We start from the raw sequence: 9325 nt of genomic DNA, 5'->3' as shown, positions 1-9325 counted from the left end.
ATATCAGCTCTACTTATGTGGGACTTGGATTCAGCCCAGAGTCTGTACTTATTTTTGTCATCATGTCTTTACTGATGGGGAGCTATCTTCCTCTGTATTGTTATTTGCCCCCATGCAAGACCCCATGCATGGCTTACCTCCTTTACAAAGCCTTCTTGGATTACTGAGCCATGGTGGGCTCTTCCTCTTTTATGGGTGCTGCCTTTGGTACAGTTTGTCTTCAGATTACTTATTAGACAACTTAAAGTTCTTTGTGTAATTCAGTTCACAGATGATGTTACAATGCCTAAGGAAAGCTAGGCCATTAGTGTCACCAATTAGTAACCTGGAATCTTCCTTAGAGATCGCTTGTCTAAATCTATATGTTTAAGATGCAGAAAGAGTCACAAATGCGTTACAAGGTTCATCCAAGTCCTATAGATAGAGCTCTCCTTTATGTCTTCTATGGCCTTTAATAGTGATTCAATAATGATTTTAGAAAGAAGAAAAGGTGATATGGAGGAAAGGAAAGAGAAAAGGAAGAAGGAAGAATGTTGTTTTTTTTCTTCTCTAGATTTTCTATTTGTGTCTCCTATGTGAGGAACCATGTAAGTGGTAGCTCTTCCTTCCTGCATTGTTCCCCTGGAATTATGTTTCTCAAATGTGTACTCTGAATTGTCCCAGGATTCATATACCAGTGGGAGCATACCACAGGGCTCTGAGGGCATTGTGCAAAGATGTTGCATATGCGCAAGGCACTTTAAAGCTTTTTTACATCATAAATTAATGCAGAATTTGTATTCTTTATAAAATATGTCTCCTTAAATTAAAAATATAGAACAAACAAGAAGGCTAGTATTTTCCCTCACCATGTCAAGTAAACACCATGGGGATGGGGCCAAGTTTTCTTCCGTGACCTCGCCTATTCCCAGACAGAACCATTGACACAAACAGATCTGCTGTGGGTGTTCTGACTCATAGTCTTTCAGTTAGGGTGCTTTATGTATGGAATTTTTCAGATCAAGTTTTATGTGAGCAGTAGTTTCAATATCTATAAGAGAATAAAGACTATTATGTAGGCCAATGTTTTCTGGTGTGTGTGTGTGTGTGTGTGTGTGTGTGTGTGTGTGTGAGTGTGTGTGTATTTAATAAGCTGGAGTTTAAGGCTGATCAAAGTCAGGTGACATATTATGCTGAGTGAAGTAAGTCAATTGGAGAAGGACAAACAGTGTATGTTCTCATTCATTTGGGGAATATAAATAATAGTGAAAGGGAATATAAGGGAGGGGAGAAGAAATGTGTGGGAAATATCAGAAAGGGAGACAGAACATAAAGACTCCTAACTCTGAGAAATGAACTAGGAGTGGTGGAAGGGGAGGAGGGTGGGGGGTGAGGGTGAATGGGTGACGGGCACTGAGGGGGGCACTTGACGGGATGAGCACTGGGTGTTATTCTGTATGTTGGTAAATTGAACACCAATAAAAAATAAATTTATTATAAAAAAAGTCAGGTGACATAACTGGAGTAAGTGTTTGGGGAAAAAGCATGTAAAACACAGATTCTGGTTGACACAATAGAGGTAACACGCAAGCTCATCTGCTCTCCCCCAACAATTCTCTATAGTGATGTGATCACACGTTCACGGGTGCGTGTGCACACACACATGAATGCATTCAACAGGAGAAAAGAAGATAGAATCACAATTTTGGAAAGAAATTGAAGAGTAACTGGCTTAGCAAAATGAAAAATAAAAGCTTAAACTCAAACAGGCAGTTGGGGGAGCTTCTAAACAAGCTTATTCAGGTTCTTGGAACCACAGAAAAAATTCAGGGTCTGGAGGCATCAAAACATGATGGAGGCTCAGAACAGGAGGATTTAATGGAATTCTGAATGAGAAATTAGACTCTTCAGACCCCCTGCCCTGTCAAGCTCAGTTTAGTGACTGCCCTTCTGCTATCCTGACATTAGCAACCTATTGGGGGTAACTGTGACCCAGACTGACTTTAGATGTGAGGATACCAGACACCATACTGAAAACAGGAGGATTGAGAGTCTGAACACATAGAGTTGAATCCACAGCTCTAAATTCTTTCCCACTATTGTCCAGAAGTTTATTACTCAGAGTTATATCCCCCCAACCCTCAAATAAGAGATTGGTGGATTCCATCTGGAAAATTCAGGCTAAAAGAAGTAACTGATTGATGGCCATCTCTCCATGAGTGTCCACTGAAGGCACCCACAATGACATGCATCCAGTGACATGGGACAAAATACATTCCAAGGAGCCACACTCAAATATGAAGAGGCACCCATGAATCACCATTTTGTGAAAATATTGACTATAGAAGACAGAATAACGACCAACAAAGGAACTTTGAGAAAACAGAGACAGGCCAGTGGGACATTCCAACAGCAAAAACAAACCTTGGAAATTAGAAATATAAAAGCAAAAATAAAATTTAAACTACAAGCTGGAAAAAGTAACATTGAGGAAGTGTCTAAAGTCCAAAGGAGAGTGTGATGGAACTAGGAAATATGAAAACAAGGTGGGAAGATCAGGGGATCAGTCTGACAGGTAAAATACTGTATGTAAGACTTTCAAAAATAGAAAAAAAGGGTAGAAAATCTTTCAAGAGCTAATGAAAGACAAAAACACCAGAACTGGAAGACATGAGTGTTTAGATGGGAAGGATTGCCAAGGCCATGACCTACAGCTCCAGGTGGAGGAGCGGGAGATGTACAAACACCTGGGCAACGAAATGGTTTTGAGGACAACAATTCAGAAAAGCCTTCACAATTCCGAGGGAAAATGACATATTTTATATACAGCTGAAATGTCTACCAAGTGTAAAAGTAAAAAAAAAAAAGAAGTGTTATAGTGATTCAAGGTCTTGAATGATTATCTCCCACATATCACCTCTCAGAGAGCTTGGGTTTACACTTCGGGTGTACAAAGATTTGCAAATGAATTAGTGACAATCACATAAGAAGCCAAGTAAGTAAATTGAAGCCATGAGATAATTATTAACTTCAGCGAAGCTAAAATGTTTTTGAAGGAATATTTATACATTCATAATATTTATTTATCTGCCCCAAACCATGACATCTCTATTTTGGGAGAATAATGACAGTGGAGTGTATGTATGCATACATATGTGTACGTGCATGTATGCATGGGTGTGCATGCATGTGTATACGTGCATGTGGGTGTGTGTGCGTGCATGTGCCTATGTGTGCGCACACACACTTGGTAGACAGGGCATGGCACTTAGGAGGGCAGGGCCTTCATATCCAGGGTAGAAAGCCAACATCTAAATCTCAAATACATCAGCACGTAGAAATATATAGGGAAATACCAAAATAAATTGCTAAAAGAGTACGAGTGTTAGCTTCTGCCAAACAGAAATTAGGACAGAAAATAGGATATAGCAAGGAATTTTATTTTATTAGAAACCTTATAGGTCCCCATGGCTATGTAACCTAAAAATTTTGACAAAAAAATAAAAATTAAAGAGCAGAAATATAAGGTTTCAGATTAAAAAAAATATTGTTCATTGAACATACTGGCTGCCCCCCCCCCCCGATGTTTCCTGTTTGCTGTAGAATCGGCCACATAAGTGTTTGCCCTTCTGGTCCTTTATAAGTCTGTGTCAGGCACGGAGTGACATCTTAACTGCCTCGTAGGGAAACGATATGGGAAAGAGATTACACGGGAGTCTCGCTGATACCAGTATTGATGGTCCCAATAGTGTGGGGTTTTCTGCATGGACACTAGACTTACTCTTTCTCTTCGGGGATTATCTTACTGCGCCTGGACAGGAGATCCTTTCAGATTGCTTCTGCTTTAGAAATAAATTGGGATCCGGGCTATTTTCTTGGCCTGACTGATTCAACGCCAGGTTTACCCTCTGGTCTACTTTTGTAAGCCTCCCACGTTTCCAGTTTTTCTTGTGACATCTGAGCTCTCCAGGCACAGTGTCTTTTGCTCATAAATCCCTATTCTTTTGCTATTAGCTTAAAATTCTCTTTCCTCTTTCATATGCTGCTTTATTTCCTTACTCTCCTTCCTTCTTGTCATTTCTTCCCTTTTACCCCTGCTTATACCTTTGTCTCTTTTTTCACCCACCTGCCTCCATCAGGATGGAGTTTTTTAAATTAGTTTTGCAGCCTGTTCTGATCATTAATTTATCATATTCCTAAATACCTTACTCCAACAGAAACTATTCTTGTAGGATGGGTTCTAGTCCATATATTTTATATTTTTATGATATCCAATATAAAGAAACAATCAATTTTTTAGTGGTGAGAGCTGCAATACGTATTTGCTTTTTCCCCCACCTTATCTGTACATTTCATTTCTTCTCATCTTCTCTAACAGCTGGGCTGGCTTCATGGTCCTTGAACAGAAGATAGCCCTAAATATTCCAGTGCAAGCACATTTTTTTAATAAACAGCAGAAAAGGTGACAAGTTGCCTATGATTTCCTTTTAATTAAGTACCAAGCAAGCCCCATGACAGTTCTCTAGATTTCAGTCAATATAAACAAAAAAGAAAAAGAAAAAAAAAGGAGAGCTTTCCAGTACCGTTTTTGTTTTTTAGGGAGACTGATTAAAGCTGTGACATTATACAAAGATCTCAAAGGCCTTTGGACTATGCAGGAATTGAAACAAGCCAGTGCAGTGCATGAAGCCCCCGCTAAAATCCATGGCAACTGGGACAAAATGAACGGCTCTACTGTCCCTGACTCGGGGAGTCGGGAGGGAAGTACAATGTGTTAACCAGGGGATCCCCTACTGATAGGGGTGAAGGGGTAGATGTGGGTGGGTATGAAGATGTCAGACAGGACTGCATCTCAGTGAGTGACACATTCTCAGAGCCACCTGTGTCACCATCTGGAACTCTGGCCTGAGACATAGTGACCCATTCTGGAGAAGTCAAGGAGGGATATTGAGTTGACACTTGGCTTGGCTCTAGATACAGGCCCTGAGAGGGAGGTTGGGGGGACGAGGAGGAGAACTTGGGCAGAGCATCAGGGCAGAGCATTTAGGCAGCTGTGGATATAAGAAGAAGGTGGTCTTTACTTGGAAAATCATCTTTAGGCAGCTGTACTCCAGGTAACCTTGAGTCCTGGGGAGAATAATTTGCATGCACCAAGGAAAGCAGAGGGCCTCTCTAGACTTATGGAGGCCAAGGAAGGTTCATCTTAGGGCACCCTGGAGGCCAGATGGGAGAGTTCTGGCACCTGGTTCTGGGGTGGTGGGGTGGTGGGGAAAGTTTTGGCTTCTAGCAGATGGAGGTGTGGAGGCTACAGAGGTGCTTCCCACTCACTTAGGCTTGGCTGAGGATGGTGAGCAGAGCCAAGTCTGCACTGGGGTGAAGGAGGGTGTGAGGGGGCGGGAAGAGGAAGTGGAAACTTTGCCTTCTTCAGTTTCAGGGCCTTGGGGATGACAGAGAAAAGTGGTTGAAGCCAAGGTTGAGGATTTGAAGAAGTAATTATCCCTGTTTTCATCACTGTCGTTGGAAGCGCCCTGATGTACTCAAAGTAATTCATGATGGTTGATGCTGATGATTCCTGGCACTATCCCACTGGACTTTAGGTTGTGGTATTCTGGCCAACGTGCAGCAAACTGTGCCAGGCACATCCCAGAAAGCTGGCCTCCTAGGCCAAGTTTACAAGAGACAGACCTCTCATCTCCCCTTCCTGGCTGCTCGGGGTAAGCATCGGAGTCTGATCTGCTGCCAGCAACCTGATTCCAGGCAGAGAAAAGATGTCCATGATCTCATAGGCACACTTAGTGGCACACAGGTATTTCCAGACATTTCCACACACCTCCTCGCTTACACACATGAGAGTATAACTTTACTACGTATCTACGAGTCAGATATCCCCAGATTTCAACTAGAGCTCTGGAACGTGGCTCCAAATCTAAATTCAGGAAATAAAGGCCATGCACTAAAGTCATTATACTTTGTACCTAAGTTGTTCACACAGAGCCATTGACTGTAACTCAGTAAATGCTTAACAAACTAGCTCTCGTACCCGCAGAAGAATAGAACACTCTGTTGAATGTAGACCCAAACAATGGGGAATGCAAAGCAATATTTGAATTAATGTGGCGTGGCAGGTTGTATAATATAAATATATGCAATTAAGAAAACTTTAAAGGTTTTCAGGATGCTTTATTTTTTACGGGTAAAGAGAAAAGTAGGTATTACATTTATGTTTATCCTTCTATCAAATACAGTTCAGTTTTTAAAAGTTTGTGCACTGGGATCCCTGGGTGGCGCAGTGGTTTGGCGCCTGCCTTTGGCCCGGGGCATGATCCTGGAGACCCGGGATCAAATCCCACGTCGGGCTCCTGGTGCGTGGAGCCTGCTTCTCCCTCTGCCTGTGTCTCTGCCTCTCTCTCTGTGTGACTATCATAAATAAATAAAAATTTTAAAAAAAGTTTGTGCACTAAATGGGTGAGCTTCTCTTACCTGGCAAATTTCATTATGTGTGAAGCTTTGTTTCCCAAGATGACAAAATGAAGTGTTGCCAGATATATTCTGATTACTTGGTTTTCCTTTAAACTGCTTCTTATATTCCCATCTATGCTAAGTCTTTGCCCTGCACAAGAATTTTCTCCATTTCATCTTTTTTCTTGGTTAAAAGCAAAATCATCAATAACTTTAGATGAAAACTGTTTGTGGTAGCACGCTGAGATAATCTGGCTTGAAGGCTCTGATTGATTTGAGTCTGAAGAGAAATGCAAACTGCATCAATTGTGTCTCCTCTTTCTCCGGAGCGAGTGTCCAAGCGCCTCCTTAGAGCCTCCAGCTTTTCTTCTGGCACCTGTTGTTTCACACAATTTTATAAGCTGTCTTCTTCTAATAGTTGAAATTATATTTCTGCAGTGCTCCCACAAGCAATCAAAGCAATGCTGCGGCTCAGTCCCAAAGCCTGGGCCTCATCAGAACTGTGTCCAGTACTGAGATGTGATACGGGATGGTTATTACTTTCTCTCTAGTCTGACAGCTGCAGAGAATCTCCATAAAAGGCAAGTGCAGATGCCAAGCGGTGGAACTCTAGAAATAGCCACATGTAATTTAAAAATTTTATTGCAGATAATGTGACCCTACTAAAACTTTGCTTTCTGATGGTGCCTCGACTTCCAGACGCTTGGGCTCTAGGATAAAAGGGTTATTTGGTCTTTTTCTGCAGGTCAAGCTCTCACCAGGCATAGGTCACACTTTTGTTGTAAGATCTGGCTGTCCTCATGGAAACATGTTCACCCTTTAAGCATTAGGGTCTCCACTTAATCTTTATTTTATTGTGTTCCCACATAGCACCATATGATATCATGAAAATACAGAGAACTCAGCAAGCAGAGCTCTAACAACAAAATTGACTCGTGTGTGTGTGTGTGTGTGTGTGTGCACACGCACGCACATGTGTGTATAAAGGATGTCAAGGGGTATGAAAAGGGCAGAAAAGGTAATTTGATGCCATGGAAAATGAATTAAAATTCTGGATGCTTCTCAGTTACTCTTAGGAATTCATTTTGAGCTTCAAGATTTAAAGAAATTCTCCAATGCTTAGTGAAATAAATTTCAACTGTATTGATTCTGAGATCATCTTCTTGTTGGAGGGTAGATCTAAAATGAGGTTATTCCTGGGGCAATGCTAGTTAAACGTGTGAAGTCAGCCATTAGTTTGTGGTGTCCCAGACATGTGTCCCAGACATGTTTATCTGAGCAGGGTCCCTCACTGCTCACGGGACTGGGTCCCTGCCTCCCTGCCTCTCAGGCAGGAATGTTCTCCAACCTGCTTTCTTCTGCTCATTCCCTGTCAAAACCTAACAGTAGGAGGGAGGGTAAAGGGTCTGATCACAAAGAAATGTCAATGACTAAATATCATTTGGAGACCTCCCTACACCCACCCCGGGGTATTTCCAATTTCTTAGGGCTCAGAACTTAAGCCTAGGAGGTCAAAATTTTTTGTGGAATTTTGGACAAAAACCAGCAGTTGGTTGAGTGATTTCTTTTAATGATGTTGTTGACATCATTCAGCATGTTTTACTAACTTAATGTGGATTTCCATGACTATGGTAGTTTACTTTGGATGTGAGGGGTTTAGATATTGGGGTTGATTTTAGATATTGGGGTTCTTTGGCATATTTTCTTTCCAAGTTTTAGAGACTATCACTTCCTCTATAACCTCAATAATATAAATTTAGCCGAGGTTATGAAGTGAATACTTGTGTCCACATCCCCTGCCGAATTCATGTGTTGGAGCCCTACCCCTCAATGTGATGGTATTGGAGGTGGGACCTTTTGAAGCCATTTAGGTTAAGACAGTGTTATGAGAGTGATGGGATTAGTGTCCTTATAAGAAAAGGAAGAAAGACCAGGACTTATTCCCTCTGTGCTCTAAAAGCATGGGGAGGAGGCAGCTGTCTGCAAGCCAGGAAGAGAGCTCTCACCAAGGTCCGAATCTTCTACCATTTTGATCTTAGACTTCTCAGGCTTCAGAGCTGTGAGAGTTTAAATTTCTGTTGTTTAAGCCACCCAGCCAGTATTATTTTGTGATAGTAGCCCAGGCTGACCACCACAGCTGACCTACCAGGCCTACTTACCTCAATTCTGAATAGGTTTCCCCACAGGAACAAAACCCTGTAATCTGGCGAGCTGAAGAGACTTGGCACATGATCTATCATGCTTGATAACGCTACGAAGATGAAACTAGGTGTGACAGAGGAGGTAATCCACTTCATAAATAGGAACTATTGAAAAGAGTATTGTTAAAGGTCACAGTAGAGGGCAGCCCGGGTGGCTCAGCAGTTTAGTGCTGCCTTTGGCCCAGGGTGTGATCCTGGAGACCCGGATCGAGTCCCACGTCAGGCTCCCTGCGTGGAGCCTGCTTTGCCCTCTGCCTGTGTCTCTGCCTCTCTCTCTCTGTGTCTCCCATGAATAAATAAATAAACAAATCTTTTTAAAAAAAGGTCATGGTAGCATACATGTAACATAAAATTTGCCGTCTTAATCACATTTAAATGAAGAATTGGGCGGCATGAAGTGTATTCATATTGTTTGCTATCATTGCCACCAACCATATGCAGGACACTCTTCATCTTACAAAACTGAAGCTCAGTACCAATGAAATAATAACTCCTCATTCCCCTTGCCCGGTCCCGGGCAACCATCATTCCTTCTGTCAATGAATCTGATTAGTCTAGGTTCCTCATAGCAGTGGCATCATACAGTATTGGTGTTTTTATGACTATCTTGTTTAATTAACATATGTCTTCAAGGTTCATCCACGTTGTGCATGTGTCAGAATTTTCTTCCTTTTAAAAGACAATAT

This window comes from Nyctereutes procyonoides, unplaced genomic scaffold (assembly GCF_905146905.1).
Source record: "Nyctereutes procyonoides isolate TBG_1078 unplaced genomic scaffold, NYPRO_anot_genome, whole genome shotgun sequence".
NCBI lineage: Eukaryota > Metazoa > Chordata > Mammalia > Carnivora > Canidae > Nyctereutes > Nyctereutes procyonoides.
This window is presented reverse-complemented; position numbering follows the sequence as displayed.